The following is a 16,371-nucleotide window of genomic DNA, read 5'->3' on the forward strand; positions in this document are numbered from 1 at the left end:
GTTGAAGAGTCAGGGAACAGGACTGAATCACTTACAAAAATTACGCAAGGCCCAAAAGACACCTTCACTGAGTGAAGCAATAATAGTATTAAGGAAAATTATTGTAGAACAAGTCGTCTGCTGGGCAGATGAGAAGCAGGCACAAGAAAGAGCTGGCTGGGGCTGTGTGGTTTGTTTATTGGGGCCACAGCCACCTGAGCAGGAGCCCAGTGCCCCCAGAAGGCCCGTGGGGGAAGGGAGGAAGTGCAGAAGGCCCAGTGCCCCAGGGCTTCCTGTCTCCGTCTTTGCAGAGGGGCTGTACTCAATTGAGTGAGGTGTCGTCATCACTGCCTTCTCCACCTGCACCGCCTGCTTGCTGCTCCTCGGGGCTCTCTGCCACAGCACTCTTGTCAATGTTCTCCAGGGAGTCCGCATGCTGCACGGACAGCTCTGACAGTGCCAGGCTGGGCAGCGGGCTCTGCTCTGGGTGCAGCCATGGCTTGAAGTGTGGCTGGTGTTTCTGCTTCCACTCGGGATACTTGATACAGGCCTTGTACATCTTCTTCATGGCCTTGGGAGCCAGGGACTGAGATGATTTATTCACCACTCACTTGGGTAAGGAGCCTTTGGGATCCACGTGGGCCAGATAGGTAATAACACAGCTCTTGGGCCCCGTGCTCTGGATGAGGTAGCCCGTCTGGATGGAAAGGGCTCGGACCAAGTCTTTCCTAAGTGGGTATTTAGGATGCTTCACTGAGTAGTTCATAATGATGTAATCAGTGCCCATGGGGAGCCAGGAACGGAGGGTGATGACATCACAGTTCTTCAGAGGCTTGGGACACCTCCAAGAGTAATATTCGATGTCGGCGTTGACAGTCAGGCGGGCGAGGTTGAAAGTCTCAATGACAATGCTGTCCCACTTCTTCCGGTATTCTATGTCGTGCAGGACGTCATAAAGCGTCTCAGCTGGGACGTCGCAGCACTCCATCCTGCACTTGATCTTGTGCAGAGTCCGATCCATCTCCACAGCCTGCACCCACACAGACACGCCGGCCTTGCTGTAGGTCAGGTTCCAGCCCACTTCGGCCTCACACTCTGACCGGAAGCTGTGGAAGTCCTGGTCATCGGGCACCTGGACACTTTCGCGGCCCAAGGCGGGCCGAGGCCCTTGGGGTTCCGTTGAGGCAGCTGGCTTCTCCATAGGGAGGGTGGGAAGGTCCGGGGCCCTGGTCCTAGTCTGACTCTCCTGGGTCCTCCGCAGAGGCTCCGACGATGTCGACACGGCTGCAGATGCTGATGCCATCTTCCTGGGACCTGTGCGGGCTTCTTTGACGGCGCCCGCCTGGGTCCGGGTGCGAGCTCCTCCTCCGCAGCTGCCCGGGTGACCAGGGACCACGCGGGGGCCCTAGGGGGAGGAGCAGTAGGTCCCGCCGCCGGCCCCGCCCCTCCCCCTTCACTGAGTTTACAAAGATTTACTTCATCTATAAATAGATATTAGACCCAGAAGTTAGACAAGTATTGTAATGATTCAGCCACACAACATGTCTGACACTTCAGGGTTCCAGGGCCACACATGTGCGGGCAAGCCCTCAGGCAGAAGTGCCTAATGGCCCTGGGAATCTTAAAGGACCCCGCGTGACCCACGTGCAGCATGGTTGCATCATCTACTTATGGCGCAGCTGCATGAGCCCTTATGCGCATGTGTGAGCTCCGTCACCTGCGTATGATGTACTAGGCAGCCTTTACGAGCTGGAGGCACCATCTTCAGCCCGCTCTCTTTTTCTCTACACCCTGATCTTCACCAGGCCTATATAACCTCCACCCCCTCCACACACAATAAACTCATAAACAGGTTTGTTGCCTGTTCCGGGGTTTGTTCTCACTTGTGCCAGGTAATTTCACGTGTAAATTGAATCTTTGACTTTTAAAAATGCTGTATCAAAATGGGAAACGTTCTTTAAAGGCAAGATCAGCACCCACAGATGAATGCTTTAGAAATACAGCTGTTCCTGGAGCTCATACTTATGATGCTACTTTAATAGGAGAAGTGATTTCTAAAAATTTAAGAACAATCAAAAAATCAGTTGTTTTAATTGTGGTAAACAAAGTGAGATGAAAAGGGATCGTAGGCAAGACTTTCCTTGAAAAAAATGTTTTGTTTTGTTTTTCTAAAAATAATCCAAACAGAAGGCCTCAATCTTCTGGAGTATGTAGCCGGTGTGGAAAAGACTGGCATTGGATTAATGGATACATATCAACAAGGGACAGACAAGGTAACCCTTTGCCATTGGGAAATCCCTTAGGGGGCCTCCTACAGGCTCCAACATCAAATTTGATTCAATTGTTCTCTGTCAGCATTGGAGAAACTCATCCACAGAGCAATTAAAAGACTTAATGCTTTTTGTTAAAAACCACACTGCTCTGGATGACAGAACAGCTTCAATAGACAAAACAAAATTTTCAGGAAAGAGCATAAAACAAGTGTTTTTTGAAAACTTCTATAAATGATCAAAGCCCAAAGCTAAAAATACCAGTTAATGGCATTGTAATTCAAGGTTTGGTTGACTCAGGCATGGATGTAATAATAATTTCGCCAAAATTTTGACATCAGATTGGCCTCTTCAGGAGGAAGGTAGTTTCTAGGAACTGGAACTTTATCTCAGGTAAAACAAAATACAAGATGGTCAAGTATATAGAGCCAGAAGGACAGGTAGGGAAATTAAAGGGTAATTTATGGGGATGTTATTTGTTAAAACAATGGAAAAAACAGATTAAATATTAAAACATATTAAGGGGTATAATCAAGAACTATCATGATATATGTAAGCAGGGCACAATAGCTGCCACTCTTCCAAAGGTACCAACAACCCTACCTTTAAAATAATTAACAGAAAACCTATCTAGATGGAACAATGGCCTTTGACATTAGAAAAATTACAGGCACTAGAACAGCTGGTATAGAAGCAGCTAAATGTTCAAAATACTGAGAAAAATCAATCTGTCTTTGGAATTCTCATATATTTGTCATTAAGAAGAAATCTGGAAAATGGAGAATGGTAACAGATCTAAGAGCTATTAATAAGGTCATCCAGCCAATGGACTTTTTACTTCTGTGGAATATCCCATTACATGTGAATATGTGTCATTGTGATTGGTTTAATAAAGAAGCTGACTGACTGATAGCTGAACAGAATAAGGTTAGGAAGGAGAGCTAGACTAGGAAAATTCTCGGAAGAATGGCAGAGTCTGAAGTTGACAGACAGATGCAGAGAGAGCAGGAGATAAGTGTGTCCTGATAATAAAAGTACTGCTATATGGAAGAACATAATTAAGGAATATGATAAATTTAAAATCAAAGAACTAGTTAGTAAAAAGCCTGAGCTATTGGATGAATATTTATAATTAATATAAACCTCAGTGTGTTTACTTAGGAGCTGCTGGCAGACCAGAACCTTCTGTCTACACTTTACAACCTGGAATTCCCTTGCCTTTTTTATTAACTAAAGGATGGTCTATTATAGTGATAGATTTAAAAGACTGCATCTTTACCATACCTTTACCAGAACAGGATAGAGAAAAATTTGCCTTCACAGTGCCTACTTATAATTCCTGTTAAAAGGTATCAGTGCAAGGGGAGCAAAGAAAAATACAGAGCTCAATAAATATCAATTTAAAAAAAGAATCAAAATAAAAATTAAAAAAAAATGTATCAGTGGAAAATTTTTCCACTAGGGATATTAAACAGTCTTAACTTGTGCCAATAATTTGTACAACAGCCATTGTTGTACAAATAATTCATAAACAATGTCCTTACTGTATAATACTATTATATAGATAGAATCTTACTGGATGATTCTGATGCAGGTGTCTTTGGAAAAAAATGTTTGAAGAGATTAAGAAAAATTTGCCTTGTTAGGGATTACAAATTGCTCCTGAAAAAACACAAATAGGTGATTCTATTAATTACCCAGGATATAAGATAGGTATACAGAAAGTTCAACCACAGAAAGTACAAATCAAGAGAGATCAATTATGAACTCTTAATGGTTTTCAAAATTTGCCGGGAGATATTAAGTGGCTACGGCCCACAATTGGGTTAATGGCTCAAGAAGTAAGTAATTTATTTCAAACCTTACAAGGTGATAAGGACTTAAATAGTCCAAAAAAACCATTTTCTTTCTAGATGGGGTGGGGTGGATGTTTCCAGGTAGAGGGAGGACCCTGCAGTGAGGATGCCCATAGCACCCCCACAGGACACCAGCTCCAGCATGCTAAGTTATAACCCCGGAGGGAAGCAGAAGGTGACTGACTCAGCGCTGTCCCCATCCCACAGCAAATGAACACATGCCACCCCTGTATGGAGAGGAAAGCCAGCTGCAGTGCCTGTGGTGGGAGGGAGGGAGGAAGGGAGGGAGGGAGGGAGAGAGGGAGGGAGGGAGGGAGGGAGGGGCAAGAGCCATGTGATTACAGCTGGCATGTTACATGTTGTAACAAACAGAAGAGCAAGACATGGTGGGAGGGCAGGCAGAAGCAGAGAGTAGTGGAGGGGAAGGAATGGACTTGCCGAGCTCAAGAATCCTGGGTGTAAAAATTTAAGTAACTCTGCAGCAATTGGTGATCAAATTTAAACTTGGTGCTGGCCAATTCCAAGCCTGTGCTGGGGACTGAAGACTAAGGCACAGGTGTCCCTTGTGATAGCCCTGGGGGGCAGGGAGAGGGAAAAGAGTGTGTGTGTGTGGGGGGGGGAAATGCCCTTGAGCAGACCGTCTTCAGAAGAAGGGGTCCCACAGAACAAAGACCATCTTTGCTCTGGTAATAGGTCAGGGCTCTGGCACAGCAGTGTCTTTGAAACGGTAGCCCCCAAATCAAGAGGGGTCCTGGACCCCTAAAGGTGGCGACTTGGAACGGGCAGCTTACCAGGCCAAAAGCTGATGGAGTCTGGCAAAGAGTGAGTGTGAGATAGTGCTATTCCCACATGGCCAGGGCTGGTGGGGAAAACTCAGTTCCACGCTGGCCAATTCCCCAGATGAAAGCTTTCCATGCCCCATCTTTTTTTTTATTTTATTTTTTTTTTTTTTTTTTTTATTTTTCGAGACAGGGTTTCTCCGTAGCTTTTGGTTCCTGTCCTGGAACTAGCTCTTGTAGACCAGGCTGGCCTCGAACTCACAGAGATCCGCCTGCCTCTGCCTCCCGAGTGCTGGGATTAAAGGCGTGCGCCACCACTGCCCGGCTTCCATGCCCCATCTTAAGTCTCTCTGCTGATACATTTGTAAGACCAGGTTTAATCTGAACAAAACAACTCCTGGGTGATGATCTCTGGAGGAAGGAGAAATCACACTGTGGGTCTATTGGCCAGGTCTTAAATACCTTGTAGGTGGTCTTGAGCAGCTGAGGATGTGTGTGTGTGTGTGTGTGTGTGTGTGTGTGTGTGTGTGTGTGTGTGTGAAAGAGGGCAGGGTTTAGAGAGAGAGGAAGGGGTGAGGTGGAGCTTCCACCCAAATAGAGAAGTCTTTGGGAGCGAGTGGGTCATTTACCCAGGCTCTGTTACCAAAAGAGGGACCCCAGTGAATCAGAGGATGAATCTGGGATCTGTGGACAGTGTGTGTTTTTTTTTTTTTTTTTTTTTTTTTTGGAGGGGGAAAGGGCACTGGCTTCTGGCAGAGCGACCACCAAGAGTGAAAAGGGGAAGCCACACAAACCAGACTATATGGAATATGCCTGGCTCACAGTCGGTCCATGGAAGTCCACCTTAACCAGTGAAGATCCTAGTGGGTACAGTTTCTCCAGCCTCATAAGACAGAGCAGGGACACCAAGCAGTCTGTCAGCTGTCACACAACAATCAGGGAGTGTTTAGGACAGCTAGGATGGGGGATTTACCAATCAGTTGCTGTTGGAAGAGGGAATCAAGCGCCAGAAGGGTTGGAGGGCTACTGGCTTGTCTGACTCTCGGCACCACTAAAGAAGATCCCCTGCACAGGGACCTGGATCCCGGAATAGGCACAAACTCCACCCAAAAACCTGTTTTCAGAGTGGGAAAGAAAAGTTGAAATGACTGCCTTCTGACTCTGGCAGAAAAACAACAGTCAGTGCCTGCGCAGGCATAATTTTTAAGAAGAGAAAAAGGGGAGGGAGGTCTGTGTTCGAATAGGCTAGTATGTGGTGGTGTATTTTGATTGGGCATGTTAATTAGGTGAACCAAAGGGATCATTTGATTGTTGGACTTTAAAATTTCAGAGTTGGATCTTGAGCATCAGCTTCAGGAGGAGGAAGTGTTATGGTTTTGGTCCCTTTAAGAGACAAGCCACACCCATTCCCCTCCCCATCCACTGAGGCAGGCTGATCTTCAGCTTCCGGCCTGAGCTCGTTCTTTTTTCCATCTTCCTCTCAGAGAGGCAGCTTTGCTTCTGCCTCTCTCCCCATTTCTCTGCTTCCCCCCTTCTCTGTCTCTTTCTCCTCCTCCTCCTCCTCCTCTTCTCTCTCTCTCTCCCTCTCTCTCTGTCCCCCCCTTCACCCTTCCTCCTCCATAACCCCCTGAATAAACATTCAACCTCACCCTGCATGTTGTGTCTGTCCATGTTTCTGTCTTCTGCCCGCCAGCCATGTGTCTCCCTGCCTGGGACCAGCCATTGCTCAGGGATCAGCAGCCATCTCTGCCTGGGGCCCACTGCCTGCTGCCACATGGCCCGCCACCACTGCTCTGAGACCAACAGCTGCCTCTGCCTGGGGCCCACTGTCTGCTGCCACATGGCCCGCTGTCTGCCGCCACATGGCCTGCCACCACCATTTGGGACCTACAGCATTTCTGCTGCCTACTGCCACAGGGATCTTGGAGCATTTTTTAAAAAAGAACAACATTTTGGCACCATGGTGGCGGGCCATGTGGCAGCAGGCAGTGGGCCCCAGGCAGAGATGGCTGCTGGTCCCTGAGCAATGGCTGGTCCCAGACAGGGAGACACATGGCGGGCGGGCAGAAGACAGAAACATGGATAGACACGACATGCAGGGTGAGGTTGAATGTTTATTCAGGGGGTTATGGAGGAGGAAGGGTGAAGGGGGGGACAGAGAGAGAGAGAGGGAGAGAGAGAGAGAGAGGAGGAGGAGGAGGAGAAAGAGACAGAGAAGGGGGGAAACAGAGAAGTAGGGAGGCAGAAGTGAAGCTGCCTCTCTGAGAGGAAGATGAAAAAAAGAGTGAGCTCAGGCCGGAAGCTGAAGATCAGCCTGCCTCAGTGGATGGGGAGGGGAATGGGTGTGGCTTGTCTCTTAAAGGGACCAAAACCATAACATTCCCAGGTCTTCCTTATAATAAAAAGCACGTACGTCAAGGAAGCAGAAAAGGAAGGGCCCAAGATGGCAGCTGCAGATCAGAGGTAATGAAAGTGGGCGTGGCTTGTCCCTTAAAAGGACCGGAAAGCACAACAGGAAGTATCCAAATAAGGGAATAGACCTTGGTGACTACCGTTTGGAATATAATCTAATGGCTTTAGCAAGGCAGAGGGAATGGGAGAGAAGGTTGGGCAGGATCATGTGTGCCAGGGCCAGGTAGGCTAGGGCCCCTTTAGGCAGGAGATACCCTGCTTGCTTGGCCCTGTTGAAATGACTTGGCACAAGTGAGAAGGAAACACAAAACATGCAACAAACCCTCTTAGGAGTTTATTGGGGTGTATGTGTACAGGCCTGGTGAAGGTCAGTGTACAGAGAGAGAGGGCTGAAAATGGTGCCTCCAGTTTTTAAGGGCTGCCTGGCGCGTGCGCACAGGGGGATGGTGTGGTTACATTAAACGCAGATGACAAAGCTCACGCATGTGTGCAGAGGCTCATGAAGCTGAGCTGGAAGTATCAGCCATGTTGTGTCGCTGAATCATGACATTCCACTCTTTTGTTTATTATAAAGTTTGGGAGTTTGGGGTCTTTAATGTTTGGGAATAGGGCATCATAAGGTCTCTCATGACTGCTTCCTGCTGATTTTGTGAATGTTGTCAGGTCTCTCAAGACTGCTTTTTGCTGATTTTGTGGGCCTTGGAGAGTTGAGATGCTTGACCATGTCCTGGGGTGGCTGATTACTTTGTTTTTTTTTTTTTTCCAGTCTCTGTGGAACTTGCTGGCTGGCAGCTTGGACCTTGCAAGATGCTGGAAAGGCAGAAAATTATGTCTGGAAAAAATTTTAGATCCCGGTGATTAAGGGAGGAGAGTCCCAAGATGGTAGATAGAGGGGATTTGGGGGGGGGGGGGTGGAGGAGTAATTTCCCAGAGGTTCCTGAGATCAGGAATGATAAGGGAAGAATTAAATGATACTTATTCTGGGTGAGTCTGGTTCATTTAGGTAGGTCCAATTGGCTCCCTGGAGCTTATGATAAAATGTTTGTAAAGAAATAAGTTTTAGACATATTCAAAGGTTATGATTATGATGGTATAGTGTTGGAATAGAAGACAGTGGGGAGGAGGGAGGAAAAGAAGGGGGAATTATTAGAAAGGGGATTTATTAGATCCTTTAATGTTTTATCTGAAGCAGATCTTAAGGCACTTGTTCTTTTTAGCATCATGGTATTACCCTAACATCCAGGAGACACTGCTGCAGTCAGGGATAAACCTGTTATGTTAAAGTCTGTTTTGTGAGTTTTTTGAGTCTGGGCCTGTGAATATCCCCAAACTTGTTATGGTAATCTTGGCTTTTGGCAATCCTTGTATCTCTGGCTCTATGTTCAATGATGGTCCCTGTAATAACAGCTGAGTAGTTAACTGGAAATTTAAGTATGATATTGGAGATATAGAGAAGTTGGTAAAGCAGATAGGAGAAGAGGAAGAGGGAGAGTATATGGAGTTTTGGGCACAGGAGGGCTGAGTACAGTGATGAAACTTTTAATGTTCTGTAACTGGAGAAAAGTGACTGATCTTCATGTCCTCTGGAACTTAAGGGAGCAGGGCCCTTTTTGAGTTATTGCATATGAGGGAGTATTTTGGGCTGGAAGAGTAAAAGGTTTAAGGTGGGACAGGTGGATCCAATGAGAGAGTCCCTCCAGCTTGGCAGCTGTGGGAGTTACAAGAATTACTTTAAAAGGGCCCTGCCATTTAGGGGAAAGAGGTGAGGGGTGTTGGTCTGGGGGAGAATAGTACCTGATCTCCTATTTTAATTGGTGGTGGGCATGGATTGGCACATGGTTGAGGTAATGAGTAGCTGGTAAAATCCCATAATAGGGAGCGAGGATGGGATAACAATGGAGTAAGCAGATGATCAGGTAGGGGAGAGATTTTAGGTGAGAGGCCAGGGCTCAAAACTGTTTGTCCATACATGAGTTCAAAGGGTGAGATGAAAAGGGGGTTTTTGGGGAGAGCCCTAAATCTAAGAAGGGACAGAGGCAAAAGTTTTACCCAGTCAAGATGAAGCTCCTGTGACATCTTAACAAGAACATTTTTTAAGGAATGGTTAGTTTGTTCTACCTTCCTTGAAGACTGAGGATGGTATTGGATATGAAAATGTCAAGGAATGTTAAGAGCCTTAGATAAAATTTGAGAGATCTGGGAGGTAAACTCTTGGCCATTATCTAACTGAAGAGAGGTTGGGATTTCAAACTGGGGGATAATTTCTTGAGAAGAACATCAGAAACTGTCTGGGCTCTCTTGTTAGTGATGGGAAATGCTTCAATCCCCAGACATAGTGTCTACCAAAACCAGGAGATATTTAACTCATCTGACTGTGGTCATATGAGTAAAATCAAGCTGCCAGTCAGTTCCTGGAAGGAAGCCCCTGGCCTGGTTGGGAAAAGGGAAGCTACAATATTTGGTCTTGGGATCTGGCTTTTGACAGATTTTACAAGAGGCAGTGATAGCTTTTAAGAACTCTAAGTCCTCAGGGGTGGGTTGGAGGTGAGCCTTGACAAAATGAAACAGAGCTTTGCTATTAGGATGAAAGAGCTGATGTAGGTAGGACAGGATTTGCCTGGTGTGAGGGGGTGTCTGTGAGAATGTGGGCTGTACTGTATGAACCCCCTGAGGTGACTGAGGTAGGTTTGGGCTCTAGAATGCTGCTATTCTAGCTGCTTGGTCAGCCTGGTGAAAGCAAAGATATTTTGAGATTGAGAGCTGAGAGGAATAGAGAAAAAAATAAACTTGAGATCTAGAACTAAGAAGTGGGAGGTTCCTGGAGGGATAGTGAAAAGAAGTGTGTAAGGGTTAGGCATTACAGAATGAAGAGGGACCACTGCGGAGTTAATGAGCTGGAGGCCTTGAACAGGTGATAGGTTCTGTCAGATCTTTTAACAACAAGTATAGGGATGTTTGATGTGGGACAATGGTCTGTACCCTTTCACTTAGATTTTAAATAAATGCTGATTGGCCAGTAGCCAGGCAAGAAGTATAGGTGGGGTGACCAGGCAGGAAGTAGAGGCGGGTCAACCAGAATGCTAGGAAGAGGGAAGCAGTGTCTACAGTCATGACCCAGCCACAGAAGAAGCAAGATGTGACTGCCTCACCGAAAAAGGTACAGAGCCACGTGGCTAACATAGACAGGAATAATGGGCTAATGTAAGTTATAAGAATTAGTTAATAAGAAGCCTGAGCTAATGGGTCAATCATTTTATAACTAATGTTGATCTCTCTGTCATTTTTGGGGGGCTAAACAGCTGTGGGACATTGTGGGACAGAAACTTCAGTCAACAGATGTTAAAGAGAGAAGAGGTGGGACAAAGTAGCTTTTTTTCTTAGACGGTCAGAGATAATAGGCTTAAGTCCCCTAAGGCTCTGGAGAGAGAGAGGGTGCTGAGCTTGGATAATGTACTTAGTAGGATCTTGTAATTGGATAATAATGGGGAATGGTGTTTAGCAACAGAGTGGTTTTGGGTGTCCCAGACTTGGGGGTCCACCTGAGAGGCTGGTATAGGAAAAGACACATTGGAGCTGGGAGGTTGGGAGGCTAGAAGGAGGAGGAGGGGAGCTGTTGGTGAGCCTGGGGTGAGGCAAATGGAAGGAACAAATAAAATAGAAGCTTCTACCCATGCTAAAAAATCTCTTACCATAAGAGGTACCGGAGAGGTCGGCATGACCAAAAATGAATGAGTGAGATAAATACCCCTAAAAACACAGCTAAGTGGTGGGGTCTGCTGAGGGAGATAAGGCTGTCCCCATGTCCCGACAATAGGGAAACTAGAAGCAGAGGAAGGCCCCCAAAATTCCTTCAGAACTGAGTATGTGGCTCTGGTGTCCAAGAGAAAGCAGATGGACTGATCTGATACCACGATATTTACTCATGGTTCCCTATTACAGATGATGGTTGTGGTCAGGTCAAAGGAGCCTGGGGAAGCCTCACCCATCCATGGCCAAACCTAGAAGGTCATCTTGGGAATTTTCTGGGTTTGATGTCTCCATGCCACAATGTGCCTGAGGACAATCTATTGCCCAATGTCCTTCCCTATGGCATCTTGGACAAGGTCTCGAGGGACCAAGGTAAGGATTAGGGCATGCTTGGGCCCAGTGACCAGTTCTGCCACATTTGAAACATGGGCCTGGTGGTTCTCAAGCCCTGGGGGGCAAGGAAGCAGCACAGACAGCACGGATCAGCTGGTCTGCTGCCTCTGCTGGTAGGAGGGCCATGGCTAGCACCTGACAGTGATGATTTCGGGCTTTGTCATTCCTTGTATGGTACACCTTAAAAGCCAACTCTAAGACCTGTGGGGTCAAGGGGCCCTTCTCCAAACGTCTAAACTTAACCTTAATGTCAGGGTAGCACTAAGAACAAAATGAGTCATGAGTAGCTGTCTGCCTTCCGTGGTCTGACATATCCGGGTTTCTGGATCTAAGTTAGTTTATTGTAACAGGGCTTAGTGAGGCGCTCCAAAAATATAGAAGGATTTTCCTTTGTATCTTGAATGACCTCTGAGAGCTTATTGTAGTTTACTGGCTTGAGGGCAGCCTTACTGCCAGAAGCCAAGTAAAAAACTGGTCCCTAGCTAAAATTCCACCTGGGGTGTTATAGTCCCAGTGTGGTTCCTGCTCGGGGGACCACCTCTGCCCCCAGAGAGTGTGTTGCATGTGTTTGGTGAATCTCATCTGCATGTAGTCTGGCCTGCTCCCAAACTTGCCTATGCTCTTCAGGAAGTAGGTTATTAGATAGGATCATATAGATGTCATGAAAGGTGAGATTATAAGACTGGGTAATATATTGGAATTTATAAAAGAGGTAGAATTAGGCACATAGGACCCCAGTTTTTGTTCTATATGGGAGAGTTCTGAGAAGGAGAAAGGGACGTGGACCCTAACCAATCCATCTATGCCGGCCACCTCTCGCAATGGAAGCACTGCAGCTGGCTTGGCTTGGCCAGGGTTGGGTTCCATAGCAGCATGTGTGAGTGTGAGAGGAGGGGTAAAGGTGGGTGCTAGAGCCAGGTGGCTGCTGCAGCCAGGCACCAGAGAGGAAGAATGATCCAGCGGGGATGATGGAGTAGTTAGTGGGGGAGAGAGAGAGCTGAAGAGGGCAGTGGAGCCTGCGCGGTGCGGGTGCAAGCTGAGGGGGGTGGTGAGGCAGTGGGAAGTAAGGAAATGGAAGTATCTGTCTGTTGAGGTCGGGAAAGTGTGGATTTCTTACTGGGGTCCAGAGCAGGAGTTGAAGGAACAGAGGTAGCTTCCTGCTGAGGTCAAAAAGGCAGGGTTTCGTTAGCTGGGTCCAGAGTGGAAGTGGACTGTTCTTCCGGCTGAGATGGCATAGCCAGGAACATGTGAGCAGGTGAGCAACTTGCAAGGACAGAGGGCTTAGGCTTAGAGCTTAGATAGTAAAAGGCTTGGATATAAGGAAACTCCTTTCATTTGCCTGTGCGATGATGGTAGTTAGAAAGCTCCTATAGAATATTGGGACCAAAGGTGCCATTAGGCCACCACTTTAGATTGATATCTAAATTGTAATGAGGCCATTTTTTAAATAAAGATGGACAAGTATGGGAATCTATAAGTAGGGCATTGAGGCTTGGGGTTTCAGGGCCTCTAAAAAGGCATCCGGCAAGGGGGGGGGAGGGCTGGGTTGATGATCTTGGATGGCTTCCTATCCATAGCTAAAACCATGAAAACCCACAAAAACAGCAATACCACAAGACTTATGGGGGATGTCTCCCCTCTATAGGCGGGGTGTGATGGCAGCGAACACCACAGGGCTTGTAAGAGAGCATCCTCTTGCTACAGGCAGGGTGTTAAAGCCTGACTGGCTCCAATCAGGGTGACTAGGAAGTCAGAGAGGTCACCGCGGAGACCACTGACAAGTGGCCCAAAAGAAAAGAAAAGGAAAAGAAAAAAAGAAGGAAAAATCTGAGGAACATTGGGTCCTCAGTCATGGGAGGACTGGCCCCGGGGTTGTCCAAACATGACTTTAGCTAAGGGAAGCAATCCAGAGATGAATGTCAGCAAAGGGCTCAACTGTAGCCATGAAGGCCGTGGTTGGGAGCTGTCCCTGCATTTCTAAGAACACCAGATTTCCGGGATCTCAATGGTCAATTTCTTGGGTTTGAAGAAACAGTTAAGCTGACCAGAATTGGGAAACTCACCAATTGAAGCTGGTGGTGTGTGTAGATATTGTGCTCAGGAAGATGGAACATGTGGTTGTTGTGGAAAAAATACCTGTTTCTGGATTCCAACCCCGAGAGAGGGACTCATGGCACCAATGAAATTACCAAGCATGAGTGAGAAGGAAACAAGGAACTTAGGAGTTTATTGGTGAGGGGGTGTACAGCCCTGGTGAAGGTCGATGTGCAGAGAGAGAGAGAGAGAGAGAGAGAGAGAGAGCTGAAGATGGCGCCTCCAGCTTTTAAGGGCTGCCTAACGCATGCACACAGAGGTTACATCATATGCAGATGACAGAGCTCATGCATGTGTGCAAGGCTCACGCAGCTGCATCATACGTAGATAATGCAACCATGCTGCGCATGGGTCACGCGGGATCCTTTAAGATTCCCAGGGCCTTTAGGCATTTCTGCCTGAGGGCTTGCCCACACATGTGTGGCCCTGGAACCCGGAAGTGTCAGCCATGTTATGTGGCTGAATCATTCCACCTGTGAACCTGTGTGGGAGAGAAATCAAAGCATTAAGGAGTGTGCAGTGGAAAAGCTTCTTCACCTTGTGTACAGGAAACACAAGGCAAAGGGGAAGTGGAAGCCTCTTATGATCTTCCAAGTCATATGCCCAGTGACCCACAGCCTCCAGCTAGACTCCATGTCCCCAAAGTTTCAGCCAGATCTCAAAATGGCACCAGTAGCTGGCGATCAAATATTCTATACATGAACCTGTGGGGGAAACATCTCAGATTCAAACTACAGCTATGTTACTTGTAGGTGTGTCTCTGAGAGTCTTTCCAGAAGAGAGTAGCATTTGAAATAGTAGACTGGGAATAGATTCTACCCTCCTAAATAGAGATGGGTATCATCTAGTCCACTGAGGGGTTACATAGATAAAAAGCAAAGGGAAGTGTAAATGAGAGATTTTCTTGAGGTGGGATAATGGTACGTCTTTTCCCCTTCCTCCTCACACTGGCACGCCTGGCCTTGTGCCTTTGGAAGCACATTGGTACTTTCCCTGTAAGCCTGCATGCTGCATCTCAAGCTTTTGGACTTAGATTAAATTGTAACATTGCCTTTTTAGTCCTCCAGCTTACAAGCAGTAGACTCCAGGAGACTGTAGGATGCCCATCTTTGGAAGAAAGAATTCACGAGTGAAAAGATCTGTCTGGAGAGGTAGTGAGAATGTAGTGTATGGGGAAAGGTGGAGGAAAAGACCTTTAAAGACAGAAAGGACAAAATGATGGAGTCTGACATTTGTCTCACGGGGAGTGCCACATGAGGAGATGGGACATGTAGACAGGAAGGGTGACTGCCATGTTTGATGGCACGGTGACAAAAACAATTTCCCAGAACAGTAGTATTGGCCACATGCCGAACACGAGCAATTCCCAGTGACCCAGAGGCTGACCCAGTCATATCTCGCTTCTCTCCAGGGCTCAGGGAAGGAAGTTCTGATAAGATCCTTAATTTTATATTGATATTTCTAAGAAATGATTTCATTGGTTAAGAGATTGAGATAAGTTGACTGAGAGACTGAAAAGTTTTTTTCCCTAGATTTCCCTAAATGTTCTTCAGCTCCAGGTTCTATTCCAGGACAATAATACACATTATACCCTTTGAGCTATCCGCCTACACACCACCAAGGTGGAATCCCATGCATTTGTGAAGGCCCAGGTTGGTTAACAAGTTAAAATATTTTCAACTAAATCTTTTCATCAAAGAGCATTTAGAGGATACTTAGACCGAAATCGTGTCTGCACACACAGGCTGTACTTAAAAAAATACTTTACCAGTATGTGGTTTTTATTCTGAATGGAATACTTGTTTTGAAATTTAAATAATAAACAATATATATGTTTAAAGTCACAGTTTGTCATATTTGGCAGTAAAGTGTATGCGGATCAGAACCTTGCCTCTTGAGTGGAAATATGAACGGGACCACACAAAATGGTCCCAGCGTGTCATTTTGCTCTGTGCAGCCTCGGGAAACAAGCTCTCCTTACCACAGAAGCCCACTTGTCAGTCTCTCTAGACGGTCACTTCTAGCTCCACACAGAGCCATATTCACTTTCTGAACGTCGGCGACTCTAAAGTGACCTGGAGCTTGTTTGTTTCTTTTGGAATCCTCCACTCTTCACGTCTTACCACTTTTCTAACTATGAAATGCATATTTTTAAAACATGTTGGACCTTTGGGATAATTTTATGTTGGTAATGTAAGAGTTTTGGCCCATTCATTAAGAGTTTTGTGGCATCTGTGTTTTTTAGGTGCATTTGATATTCATCTATGTATTTTGACTTCCAGAGATTTTCTTTTGGTGCATAATTGGGAATTGACTTAATTATTCAGAACATTCCACCTAATGTTATTCAATTTTTTTTACTTATCTGTTTATCAAACAATGTATCTTGGAAACATTTTTTAAAAATACAGGAATTTAATTTATCTTGACATTATCCCAAGACATGGAATTCAGCTTCAGGACAGGCCATGACTTGTGTCCAGATATTATTCATAGGAAGAGACAAGTGAATAGCAAAATGCTTCTTGCAGAAATGGAATCTTGAGACCAGGAAGATCATAAAGACATAGTCATGAATACTGGGAAAGCTTTTGCTCCAAATAGAACACAATATTCTCATCAACTCTCGATCCATGTGTGGTTGAGGGGAAGCTTTAAGTGCTGTTTTAAAAATCATGTCTCTTATTAAATTCCAATATCACATAATTTTTGGATGTGTTTGTTTCTCAGCATTGACAGTATTGAAAATCCGAGCCAGATAATTCTTTGTTCTGGGGAGTCTCTGTTGTGTGTAGACTGCTCAGCAGCAGCCCTGCCTTCTGACCCCTAGCTGTCAACTGT

General features: G+C 46.1%; 1 pseudogene; it reads right to left on the bottom strand.

Moving 5' to 3' along the window:
- Positions 1 to 301: 301 nt before the first annotated feature.
- Positions 302 to 16,371, bottom strand: part of LOC121455706 — a 59,568-nt pseudogene continuing 43,498 nt past the window's right edge.

Source organism: Microtus oregoni, unplaced genomic scaffold, assembly GCF_018167655.1.
Source record: "Microtus oregoni isolate MIOR12 unplaced genomic scaffold, Mior012 000014F_ref0000157, whole genome shotgun sequence".
Lineage (NCBI taxonomy): Eukaryota > Metazoa > Chordata > Mammalia > Rodentia > Cricetidae > Microtus > Microtus oregoni.